Below are 12,489 nucleotides of genomic sequence, written 5' to 3' on the forward strand. Positions count from 1 at the left end.
AAATCCAAGAATGCAAATTTACCCGCCCTGTCGGGGTCATTCATGGATTCCTCTCCAGCATCTGGCAATGGACCCCAGTTTCCAATTAGAGGTTCACCACCCCCAGCCAGGCTTTTGGGAGAGCATATGACCTGGGCTGAGCCAATCAGCACAGCCCATTCCTCTGGCTGCAGTGATTGGTCCAGGCCTGAGCATCTGACTTAAACCCCTCCAACTGGAGAGAACCTTACCACCGGTAGAGTATTGCTTCATTTTGTCTGGACTTGAAGGGTTGTGGGCCAGAGCTGCTGGGAATTTTGGTCACCAGGAGAGGTGCTTTTGGTGGAAAATGGAGGAGAGGGGAGGAGAGCTCAGAGACAAGGGGGGAGAAACTTGTTCCTGGAGACATTTGAGTACATGGATCCAGCTATGCTTGAAGTCCTCCCTTTTTTGGCTTACGCCTCTTTGAGTCAAGTGTTCTGTGACTTGCAGCAGGAAGTCCAGACCGGCACCCTTCCCCAGCTCATCAGTGACACCTCCCGAGCCAGAAACCCAGGAGTCACCCCTGCCCCTCTCTCTCCCCGGCTCCCAGCATCACACCAGCCTGTGTGGTCTCTCTCCTCAGCACCTCTGCAATCCTACCACGTCCTCACGTCACCACCCTCACCCGAACTCCATCATCTCCCACCTGGACTCTAGTACCAGCCTCCTCAGCACTTCCCACTAAAATCCTCCAGCAGCTCCCCACAGCTCTCAGAATAAACACCGAATGCTTCCGATAGCCCACCGGGCCTCGTCAAATCCTGTCCTTCCACAGCCCTTCCTTCAAAGGAGTCCTCAGCTTTGTGTGCTCAGCCGGCAGCCAAGGGGCACTGCGGGCCGTGTGTATGGGCAGTTCAATAGTCACCCCAAATAACTACTTCCAGCCTGGGTCACATCGCCTGAGGTCTAAAGGTTGGAACGTGGAAGGTGTAACTTCTCTCTAGGCTGCACAGAGAGCCCTGGGGTCCTGAGCTCAGCCTCTGGCCCAGCCTTGGGAGAGGGACAGGCTGAGTGGGCCACAGGGTGCTGGCCTTGGTCGGTGTGGAAAATAGTCACCTTGGGGCTCTGACTGAGGGGGAGCAGGGAGGTCTGCAGTTACCAGAGGGCAGGGCCGGAACCCAAGAAGGAGTCGCCTCTCTGTGCGAGGAAGACTTTTCTCTCCACACCTAATAGCCCAGTTTCTGGCTCCTTCTTCCAGGTTCAGCTGGGGTAGGAGGATCTAGGCTCGTGCACTCAGGGAAGGGTGTTCTGGGCCCTGTCCCCTGGCATCGCTATGGCCAAGTGCGGCCCAGGGGTCTCAGAGTTGGATCAGGAAACACAGAGCCTGCTGGGCCGTGGCTCTGGACTGGGAGGCCTAGATTGAAGGGCTTGGGACCCTGGGGTGGGAGTGGGCACGGGGCTCACACAAGCTGCCTGGTGGGACAGAGAGAGCCTGGATTTGGACCCAAGCTCAGCTCTGAGTCTCAGCGGTGTGGTGGAGAGGGCTGCAAGAGACATGGTCGTACCAGAGCTTCATAAAGTGTATGACACCACGACTATTTTAGTTACTGTCTTTACCATTATTCCAGAAAGCTTCAGCCAGGACGAGGGGACCCTCAGCCACTTTGCTGCTGGGGGGATACTGGGTCTTGCTGGAGTGATCCTGCATTTGTAGCCACTGTGCTCCGTTGCTGGCTGGGGGGCAGCTCAGATGGAGGGGGTGGGCGGTCACCCGCTCTGCTTGGAGCGGGAGATCTGAGTGATGCGTTCCCATGGCCACCACGAGCATCATTACCCTAAACTCCTTGGCACCCAAGGACTGGTTGGGTGGAGCCCTGTCAGGTAACTGGAGGTCATTTGGAGCCTCAGAGGCCAAGGTTCATTATTTAGAGATGTGTTTCCCCTCCCCACATTCCTAGAAGGGGACGCTTCCAAGAATTATCGGAAATTCCTGTCCCTCAACAAGGCATTGTGCTAAGGGTCCAGCCACCAGCTCTGTGGACCCGGGTAGCCAGAGGACTTGGGGTTAGATTAAAGGGTAACAATGAATGAAGGATGGATGAATGAATGAACAAAAAAAGAGCTGGAAGAAAACATAGGTAGCTTACTACGTCTATCTTAGAATGGAGAAAGCCTTTCTAAGCACAAAGGAAAATACTGGACAGTTTTTCTACATCAAACTTTACAAGTTATACGTGTAAAAAAAAAATATACAGAAACAAAGTTAAAACAGAGGTGTCTGCTGTATGTACTTGGCAGACAAAGGGCCAGCACTATTACTATACAGAGAAGTCTTAAAAATTATTAAGATGAACGCCTCAAGAATGAAAGTGAATGAAGGACATGTACATGGAGTTCTCAGAAGACACAAATGGCTGGTAAACATTTACAAAGGCAATCAGCTTCAAAAAACGGGACAACATCTTCCCCTGGCAGACATATCACAAGCATTTACAAATGTACACGCCCTTCGCCCTTGCAACTTCTGTGAGGTGGACAAATGTCCCAAAATACAGATTCAAGAATATTCTTCAAATCATTTTTCATGATAAAATAATTGGAAATGATCAGTGGAGGATCAGATCAACTGTGGTTATAGCAGATGGTGGAATACTGGGCAGCTCTTGATAGAGATTGTGTAGATACATGTTTTGTTGTAGAAAATGGCCACAATATATCACATAAAAATGCAGCAGAAAAAGTGTTCATTAGAATTTGATCGTGGGTATACATATATACATTCATTCATGCAACTACTTACATGTATAAAACAAAAGGGGTTGGAAGAGGTTCTCTTGTGAAGGTGGATTTGCTGGTGTTGAATGTTTTATTATGTGTGTTTCCTAACTTGTTTATTAAAATCAGAGGCAGCCTCTCCCATTTCACAGATGGGAAAACTGAGGCTTGGAGTGAGCAAGAAACCTGCTGGGACCAGGCCTCCCGTCTCTGGGCTGCTCCAGTAGAGAAACGGCTCTGAGACCCTTCAGCCTAGTTTTCCAGCCCGCTAGGGAGGTCCCAGCCCCTGAACGGAGTGCCCCTGGCCTCCTTGCTCTCCCCCCTGCCAGGAGAGCTGGCCTGATTGCAAGGCTGGGCCAAGTCTTGTCTAGGGTGGCCAGAACTTTTCAGAAGTGCCAGAAATTTCATCACACCAGGCGGAGGGATGGGCGGGGGTGAGTCACGAATGAGCTAGGCCACAGGAGGTAGGGGCTGACCATTCCCAGATGGGAGGCGTTAGGCTGGGCAGCTTTCCTGGAATGAGCTGACAGCTTGGGAAAGTGTGAGTGAGAGAAAAATTGTAATGGCTTCCCCCACCTCCTCTCTCTGCATACCCCACTCCACGTGCATCAGCCCCTCCAGCCACTCTGCCAGGGGGGCGCCCGGTCCCTGTTCATACCCTGGGGATGGAGAACCCACTGCCTGACTGCAAGGTGCTTCCCTCCCGCCTCGGGAAGGGCAGGGAGAGCGTGTGAACTCGAGTCAGACTGCTCTGGGCTGGGGCCCTAGCTATGCCACCGAGCCTCAGTTTCTTTGTCTGTGAGATGGGGGTAATAATATCTAGTCTCTCTAGGATTGTTTTGAGGATCAAATGAATTAATCAGTGTAGGGTGCCTATTAAAGTGTATGATGAACAGATACAAGTTTATTTTTCATTTATTTAAGGCAAAGCATCCTTGGGGATCATAAAAAACTGATCCCTGATGGCTCAGGGATCCAAAGGGATCCTGATGGCTAACTAACCCGGTGTCCAAAGTGGGCCTGGGAAATGCCGGTAGGTAATGTCGCCACAGTGAGACTCAGGCTATTAGCCAAGGCTCTCGGGTGCAAGTAATAAAAGCCCAATTTAGATTGGCTGAAGCCCCAAAGGGAATTCAGTGGCCCCTGGAACTGAAAGGGGTGGGCTGGCTTCAGGCCTTACAGACTCACAGCTTACTGCACTTGAGAGCTCATTTCTCTTTTAGGTGAAGGTCCGGGCCAGGTACAGTGACTCCATGATGCTCAGGGACGCCTTCCACCCAAGCGTGACTTCCACCTGGCAGTCGCGGTGGTGCTGCAGCTCCGTGCCCACCCCAGGCCGTCGCTTCCGCCAGCAGGAAGCAGAAAGGGCGGGAGGGGCCACACCACTTTTGCTCCCATTCAGTGGTTCAAATTTTCACTGTCCTACCTGGGTGCCGGAGAGGCTGGGAATGTAGTCTTTAGCCAGGCAGCCGTGGGTCTGTGTCACGTTTCTATAGTTCTGTTTCTTACATGAAGAGTGGGGGATGGCTGGTCATGTCTGCCCCGGGTGGCCCAGCATCCACAGGGGATGGGAAGGCCAGGAGGTGGGGAAGTTTTCAGTGCACGATCAGCTTTTCATTGGGTTGAAGAGTAGGAGGCCGGGGCTACGGACAGGAGTGTGCATGGGGTGGGCGAAGAGGCTGGAGAGGTGGGTGGAGTCCAGACCAGAGAGGATCTGAATTGCGTTCCCAGGACTGCCTGTGTGCCCACAGATCTGAGCTCCATTCACGCCACCTGCCAGCCGCTGCCCTCGGCCACCCCTTGGGCCTGGGATGTGTCTACTGCGGCCCACACCTGGGGGCAGGGCCAGCACAGACCCTGGGACTCAGGGCCGTCTGAGCAGGGGATGCCAGGGCCTGGCACGAGGCATCGTGGGCTCCAGGTGGGAGGGACACAGTTGGAAGAAGGGTAGAGGGAGGCTGGGCTTTCCACACTTGGCAGCATCTCCAGGCAACTGGGGCTTAAAAAATACTGATGCCCAGCTGCATCCTCTGGAGACTCAGCTTGACCTGTTCTGGAGTCGGGTGTAGATGCCCCCGGGTGATTCTAGAAGACCGACTTGTCCTACAGCTGAGGTCTGGGTGGTGCTGCCCTGGGGCAGAAGTTGGGCAGAAGTCTGACAGGCAGTGCCACCCCTGGGTGAGGAGCGCCTCTGTCTGAAAATCACTGCCCATCCACTCTGAATATCTGTCCCGTAGTTATGGAATATTCTCGAGTCTGGCTGGGCCCAGACTCTCACTTTCCGTGCTGCCCAGCCATGGTGACTACATCGGATGCTGAATGTGTGGCCAGAGCGATGATGGAGCCGGCCCAGTGCAGAGCTCACTCCTGGACAAAGGGGGGCCCCTTGGCCCCCAGAAGCAGCAGCAGGCCAAGTCCTGGCAGGGAGGTCAGGCCCACCATTCAAGGAGCTGGCTGCCCCCATCCTGCCGGCACCCAGGTGTGCAGGGAGATGGGGGCATCATGCTGGCTCAGGGTGGTCTAGGTCGTGTGCCATTAGACATTTAACTGAGGGCTCATCACCTGCCAGACCCGCTCTAAGCATCTCCAAAACAATCATAGGAGACAGGAAATATTTTACAGACGAGTCCACTGAGGGCAGAGGGCTAAAGCCACCGTGAACATCACACAGGGGCACGTGGCTTTCAACCAACCATTTGGCTACAGAGCCCATGCGTCTAAACCCTACGCTACTGTCGTGTGGGTTATGATTATTGTCAGTCTCATTTCTCAGATGCCGGAAGAGGCACAGTGACCTCCTCCTGGCTACCCAGCGAGGATGCAGACCCAGGAAGCCCGGCGGGCCTCCTCCGCTCCACCCGGGCTGGCTGGGGGTGCAGGTGGGCCCTGCACCCGCCAGCCCTGGCGCCTCGATGCCCGGGAGGCTGCCGAGATGTCACCGATGTAACCCGGCTGCCCACGCTGAGCATTCTGTCTTGGCCTTATCGGCCTGGAACTCCCTCCAACCGTGTCTTGGCCGGGCCCCCGGCCCCAAATTCCTGGTGGGTGATGTGCACTCCATCTGCGATAACAGCTCTGGCAGGGCTCCGAGGGGGTGGCTGCCTTGGTGCATCTCCAGCTCAGATAACAGGGAAGTATCTCCACTTTCTCTCCTGGAAAGCTGGCCAGGCCTTGGGGGCGGGCTGGAAGGTGAGGCCAAATCTCGGCTCGGACACCTGGGGCAGGAAGGGAGCGCGCTGGAGGGCAGAGAGTTGCCCAGGCTCACGTGAGGCAAAGCCTGGTGCCTTCCACAAGTCATGAGAGGAGGAAGGATTCAATCTACCACTCACTCAGTCATCAGATGCTTACTGAGCTCGCCCCTGGGGCCAAGCCCTGTTCAAAGTACTCTTGGATTTCAGTTCAGTTAATCTTCCCAACAATCCCACCAGATTGGCCCTGATGTCATTCAGCTCATTTTACAGTTGAGGCAATCAAGACCCAGGGAAGTCAAGCAACTTGCCCAAGGTCACACAGCTGGTGGGTGGTGGTGGTGGAGTTCTTACCAGGCTATCTTACCTACAGTCACTTATAAATGAATTTTAAAAAGGCCGCTAGTGACAAGTACTCTGAGGAGTAGAGAGGGGAGAGAGTGACCGAGGGAGGGGCAGTTGCTATCTCTGCTGGGGTCTCAGGGAGGGCTCTCTGGGGTGGTGACATTGTACCTGTATCTAACCAAGGATGAGCCAGCCATGGGGACCTGGGGGAAGGGCATTCCAGGCAGAGGGAACAGCAAGTGCAGAGGCCCCGAGGGAGAACAAGCTCCAGTGGGGAAAAGGGCCCGGAGAGGAAGGGCCTGGCACGGTTACACAGAAAGCCGGGGTAGCCTGGCCCCAGGCTCTCGGTGCAGGCTTTGCCCCTCCGTCTCATCGTGGCTCCTCCGCCTCATCGTGGCTCCTCCGCGGCCAGCCCTGTCTGAGCCCCTGGGCACTTTGTGGCTTCACCGCCTCCCAGCTGTGTGACCCCAAGGCAGGTGGCTTCCCCTCTCTTTGCTTTTGCTCTTCGCTGCCTCACCCCAGTCCTGGGCTCCGGAGGCCCCCGGCGTGGGGGTGGGGCACACTCTGGGCCCACGGCTGCTGCTCTGATGTGAGGTGGAGCACATCGCCTGGCAGGGATGGAAGGGGCTCCCAGAGGTCCTGGGCTAGGCCTCAGGTCCTGGAGAATGTGGCCCCAGGACTGCGGGAGACACAGAGACTAAGGACAGAGTCGGAGGGAAATGCAGAGACCAAGGACAGAGTAAGACAGAGAGACGGACTGCCGTCAAAACTGAGATGGAGACCCAGAGGGAGACACAGAGCAGGAGAGACAGGGTGGGTGAAGAGCGAGACGCTCCAGAGAGACAGGGAGACATGGGCCATCTGAAGCGGACACCGAGAGCTACAGAGAGATGTCGATTCACAGCAGCAAAGAGAGATCAAGACGGAGTGGCTAAGAGATAACAAGAGAAAAAGTTGTGAGTGCTCTAAATGCCCCTGAATTGTACACTTTCAATGGTGAATTTTACACTATGTGAATTTTACTACATTAAGAAGAGAGAGACAGAAGGTGGCAAAGAGAGAGACAGAGATGGAAGGACAGAGTCCTGGGATCCCGACTCTCTTGGGACCCTAAGATGGTGGTGGGGAAGGGACCAGGGTGTGGGTCCCTGTGCCAGAGTCCAGGCTTGCAGGGCCCAGTGGGTTTGGGGCCAGTCCCCCTTTCACCGGGTCTGCTCTGGTGCCAAATGTTTGCCCTGGTCTGGCAGTGCCTGATTTTGCTTGTGTGGGTTTTGGGATGGGGTTCTGAGCCCTTGGCCTGCAGAAAGCATCTGGGAGGTAGCCTGTTCCCTGTACGTCCTCTTACCGGGCACAGGCTCCAAGGCTGCTAAACCCGGTGAGTGGGGACCCGACGATGACCCATCCTGCCTCTGCTCTGGGGGTGAGAGTTATGGTACTTAACGTTTTGAGCTGAGAGCCTGGACTGTTCACTGCCTGTTGGGCCCTGTGCCGAGGGCACAACATGGGGTTCTCCATGGCTCCCCACCAACAGCCCAGGGTTAATCTGCCCAAGAGATGAGGAGGCTGGGCTCAGAGAGGTCAAGGGCCTTGGTTGAGGTCACACAGTGGCCACAGGCAGATGTGGAGGTTAAGGAAAGGACAAACCTAGGCTGGAGGCTGGGACCCGGTGCAAGCAGACCGGGGTTTGGGGGAGGGGTGTGGGAGCCCCCCGGGCAGGCAGCAAGGGGATGGGAGGCGGCCAAGTTGGGCTTCCCTCCGGCCAGTGTTACTCCTAAGCCCCTCAGGCCCTCCCAACGTGGCCGGGGTGGCCGGGCCCATCTTCCCGGCGGGGACACTGAGGCCCAGGCTGGCTGAGGTTCCGGGCCAAAGAACGCTGAGGGCAGCAGGGCGGGGGCTGGGACTCCGCGTTTAGACGGGGCGACGAGGGGGTGCGGCGAGGGCGGCGCGCCACGGGGGCGCGGGGCTCGGGGCGCACGCGCGGCGCGGCCACGTCCGGCCCCGGGTGCGCGGCTGGGCGAGGAGCGTCGGCGCCGGCTCGGCCCCCTCCCCGGCCGCGGCTGAGACCCCGCCCCGGAGGTGGAGGGGGCAGGGCGGGCAGGGGGCCCAGCGCCGGCTCAGCCCGCCCCTCGACCCGCCCCGCCCCGCCTCGCGCCGCCCCGCGCCGCCCCGCGCCGCCGCGGGACTCCCGAGCTCTAGACGCGCCGACGGCGGGGCGGACGGACTAGCGGACAGACGCGCCCGCGGCGGGACGAGCGGAGCGCAGCGCGGTGAGTGCACGCGGACCTCGGCCCGCGCCGCGGGCTCCACGCCCCCGGGCCGGCCGTGGGGACGGCGCCCTGGCGGGCAGATGCGACACCCTGGCCGGCGCCCGGCGGGGCACGAGGTGGCGGAGGGCCCCCACCCACCCGGGTCCCGCCGCCCACTCCCTCTTCCGCGCCCCCCCCCCCCCCCCACGGCAAGTCCCGAGCCCGGGTCACCGTCCCGGGAGAGAACTGGGCCCTCGGTCGGGCACCGCCGCCGCCGCGCGCTCTCCAACCCCCTCGCGTTCGCCCATCGCAGGCGGCAGAAGTTTCTCAGGCTCCGCGGGGCGGCCCCGCGTCTCCGTCCCGCATCCCCCCCCACCCCAGACCCTTTCGCTCTCACGCACGCCCGGCCCTTCACACTCATCTCTCACACGTCGCTGTTGCGCACGCAGGCTTCACACACACGTGCCTGGCACACGGGCGCCTCCCAGACACGCACGCCTCTATCAGCCCGCCGTCTATGAAACGCGTGTGCCTCGTTAACACACACGCGTGTCTGTCACACACACATATGTCTCTCATGTGTCACACACGTGTCTCTCACATCACTGGGGCGGCAAACAGACCCCCTCACCCCCCAACCGTGAATCTTGCACACAGAGTCGTACACGCCAACAACTTCAGAGTCCAGCGGAACCCGGCCCTCCCCCCTGGGCGGGCACAGTCCTCCGTGCCGTCCTGAGCCGGGTGGGCCCCGAGTCGGGCTGGGGGAGGCTTTGGGCTGAGGCTCCCTTAGGGTGTGGGACGCACAGGCAGGGGGCTCAGTAGGCAGGGGTGGGCCCAACTCCGGGGACCTCCCCATTCCTCCTCACCCCCTGCCCCCCTGCATCCTCTCCCCCTTCCCACTCTCCCTGCAGGGGTGCCCTCCCTCCCTTTGCTGTCACAAGGTCTCACCCCACCTCGGTTTGTGACCACCACTTGGGCGGGTCCGAGCCAGCAGGTGTCGCCGTGACAGGCCAGAAATGGAAGGAAAATTTGGGGGGTGGTCATCATCCAGAGCCCCTTGAGTAAAGGTGCCGGTCTAGGGCCCTGCCTGAGCAAGCCCTGATGCCTGGTCCTGGCACGTGTTTGTGGCCGAATCACTGGGGCTCTGAGCCTCACCTTCCCCACGTGCAAATGGGGGTGACCATCCCCGCCAGGAGAAAGGGAGGGCCTGGGAACTACTGCCCCCACCCTCCCCTCTTGCGTCCATTGCCCGCCCGTGTTAAGAGGAGTGGGCAGGGGAGGGATGAAGTCAAAGGCTGTTACCTCCTGCAGGCGCAAACTTGCCAGCCCCTACCGCAGCTGGCTGTGCATGTTTTGTTTGGCTCTTACCATGTTGTTATTATTTTTAAAAAGTTAATTAGCTGCCAGCATTCACAAATTGGCAGCTTTCGCATAAAAGTCCGGATTTCCGTCTTCTGAAAAATCACAAGGTCTGGAGCTCAGGACCCACATCCCTGTGAGGTGCCCTTGGCTAGTGCTGCTTTTCTTCTGCCCCTGGGCTGGGGCAGGAGACCATTTGGCCACATTTCCCACCCGGCCTGCGTAGACCTCTGTGTTGGCTGTGCCTGCTGTGTAAACTGGGCTGTTTTTGCAGCAGTGCCCACCCCAAAGTGGACCTAGGGTAGTCTCCTCGCCCATGGCTGGGGAAGCCTTGAGTGAGCCTTGTATGGCCTTAGTGGTGGGAGCCATGAGGGGACCTGGACCATGGGGCCTCTTTGTGACGGTGGCCGGCACTTTCTGCTGGGCTCTGGGGATGGGGGCTGGGGTCCCTGTGGGAGGGAGGCAGGGATCTCAGAGCCAGGCCTCGTCCTTCGCTTTTCTCCCCAGATCCCATCCATGATCCTGCAAGGTCGCAGTCTTACCTCTTTTGAAAGATGGGGAGACTGAGGCCCAGGAAGGGTCTCCCAGCAAACAAAGGACGCAGCTGGGATTTCAACCTAGGTTTTTCTGACTCTAAAACCAAGCTCTTTGCCAGCCTTTCAGTCCACGAGGGGAGGGACTTGGTCTCATTGACCCTGGGCAAATTCCCCAAACCACATTCACACCTGACAGGCAGTAGGTGCTTAATAAACGCTTGTGGAAGGACTGAGGGCAGTGAAGCTGCCTTCTCAGCAGGGGTCAAGGTGGAGCTCAATTCAGGACCTAAGATGACAGTCTCACATGACCTAGAGGACCACTACGGTTCCATTTGATCGGCCCGAAAGCCCAGCACACTTTCCTGCTCTGCTTTCAAGTGACTGTGACCCCAAGACCACTGTGGTGAAGACCCCAAGTCCCTGCAGGGCCTCAGAAGGACCACGGTGTGTCCTGTTGGGCGTCAGAATTCTGTGTTTGCCTTGCACGTGGGGCTGTGGGTGGGAGCATTTTTTCCTTCACTCCCTGGCTGGCCTTGGTGGAGGAGGCGCTCTGCAGGGTGGGACTCGGGCCGAGGGACAGGCCCAGCTCCCGCTTGTGCTCCTTGGTGGCCTCTTGCTGGGTGGCGTGGGGTGGGGCAGCTGCTGAATTATTTTAAGTCCTGGTTCCTGTGACTCTCTGCTCTCTCTGTTTACCACGTGTATGCGGCTGAATTCATGGGATCTGAATGTCCCTGCGGTGTGTGGGCCTCCTGGAAGTTTGTTGACTGACTGAACGAGGACCAACCCTATCGGCGGCACATGGGACTTGGGGATGGTGGGCAGCCCCTCGCCTCATTCGTGTACCTCCTGGAGGTTTTCGTTCCTGCTGGGGAGGAAGGTGCTGGGCCTGGCCGCACAGGTGGTGCAGAGGGCCTCTCCCTCCCATCAGTGAGCCTCAGTCTTCCTTTCTGTAAAGTGGGTGCTGTCTGACCGCTTTCTGGGGCTCACAGTACTGAAGTGGGTGTTGGGGATGGGAGCCGGGGGTCTGTTGCCTAGGAGGTAGGTGGTGTATCCCCTCTCTGGCTTCTTTTTTTTTTAAAGATTCTTGTCTGGAAAGAGCTGATGCTGGTTGAGATTAAGATGAGCAGGGCAGAGGTGGGGGAAGGTGGAAGGTTTTTTTTTTTTTAGCAGAATTATTTATTTATTTATTTTTGGCTGTGTTGGGTCTTCGTTTCTGTGCAAGGGCTTTCTCTAGTCGCGGCGAGTGGGGGCCACTCTTCATCGCGGTGCGCGGGCCTCTTCACTATCGCGGGCTCTCTTGTTGCGGAGTACAGGCTCCAGACGCGCAGGCTCAGCAGTCGTGGCCCACGGGCCTAGCCGCTCCGCGGCATGTGGGATCCTCCCAGACCAGGGCTCGAACCCGTGTTCCCTGCATTAGCAGGCAGATTCTCAACCACTGCGCCACCAGGGAAGCCCCCCCCCCCCCTCTGGCTTCTTGAGCTCTGAGCACCTGCCTCCCCACCAACTGAAGGCCCTGCCCTGGGATGTAGTTCCAGCTTGAAGTGGGCAACCCAATCCAGGCCATAGGGCAGGGCCCTCTGGGAAGGGGATCTCTGAGCTGAGATGGGAGGGTGTGGCAAGAGGGTACAGCTGGTGCAAAGAAAGAACTTTCGGTGGGGCCTGGCTTGGTGTGTGCGAGGGACAGGAAGGGAGGGGGCTGGAGCGGGTGGGGGAGGGGAGGGGGGAGGAGGAGAGGGGTGGGGCAAGACATTTGAAAGCTAAGAGAAGTTTCTCTCCAGGGAGCAATGAGATCTGATTCCCATTTTAAGACACCCTCCCTAGCTGCAAGATCTAGAGGTTGTGGGCCTCCGCAGTGAGGATGTTGGCAGGAGTGTGGAGGCCCTGTCCCGGGCCCTGTGCCGGAGGGCAGGTCTCACCCTTGAGAAGCCACAGGTAGGTGGGGAAGCAGGGCTGTGGACAGACACTTGAGATCCAGGGTGATATGTGCTGGTCAAATAGATGTTGGTGCAGCCGTACAATGGGATATTATGCAGCTGTAAAAAACGAGGAGGCTCTGATCTTCTGGATCTGTTGAGA

At 58.0% G+C, this 12,489-nt stretch overlaps 1 protein-coding gene across 5 annotated transcripts in view; it reads left to right on the forward strand.

The window, feature by feature from the left end:
• Positions 1–8,370: 8,370 nt before the first annotated feature.
• Positions 8,371–12,489, forward strand: part of FBLN2 (fibulin 2) — a 75,314-nt gene continuing 71,195 nt past the window's right edge. For 3 of the 5 annotated variants that reach the window (XM_057554407.1, XM_057554408.1, XM_057554409.1), the window contains exon 1: positions 8,380–8,536. The gene's annotated coding sequence lies outside the window, so the exon portion shown is untranslated. Of the gene's footprint in view, positions 8,537–12,489 lie in introns of all 5 variants that reach the window. The other 2 variants (XM_057554406.1, XM_057554405.1) reach the window with 2 other exon arrangements.

The sequence above is a fragment of the Balaenoptera acutorostrata genome, chromosome 10, assembly GCF_949987535.1.
Source record: "Balaenoptera acutorostrata chromosome 10, mBalAcu1.1, whole genome shotgun sequence".
Taxonomy (NCBI): Eukaryota; Metazoa; Chordata; class Mammalia; order Artiodactyla; family Balaenopteridae; genus Balaenoptera; species Balaenoptera acutorostrata.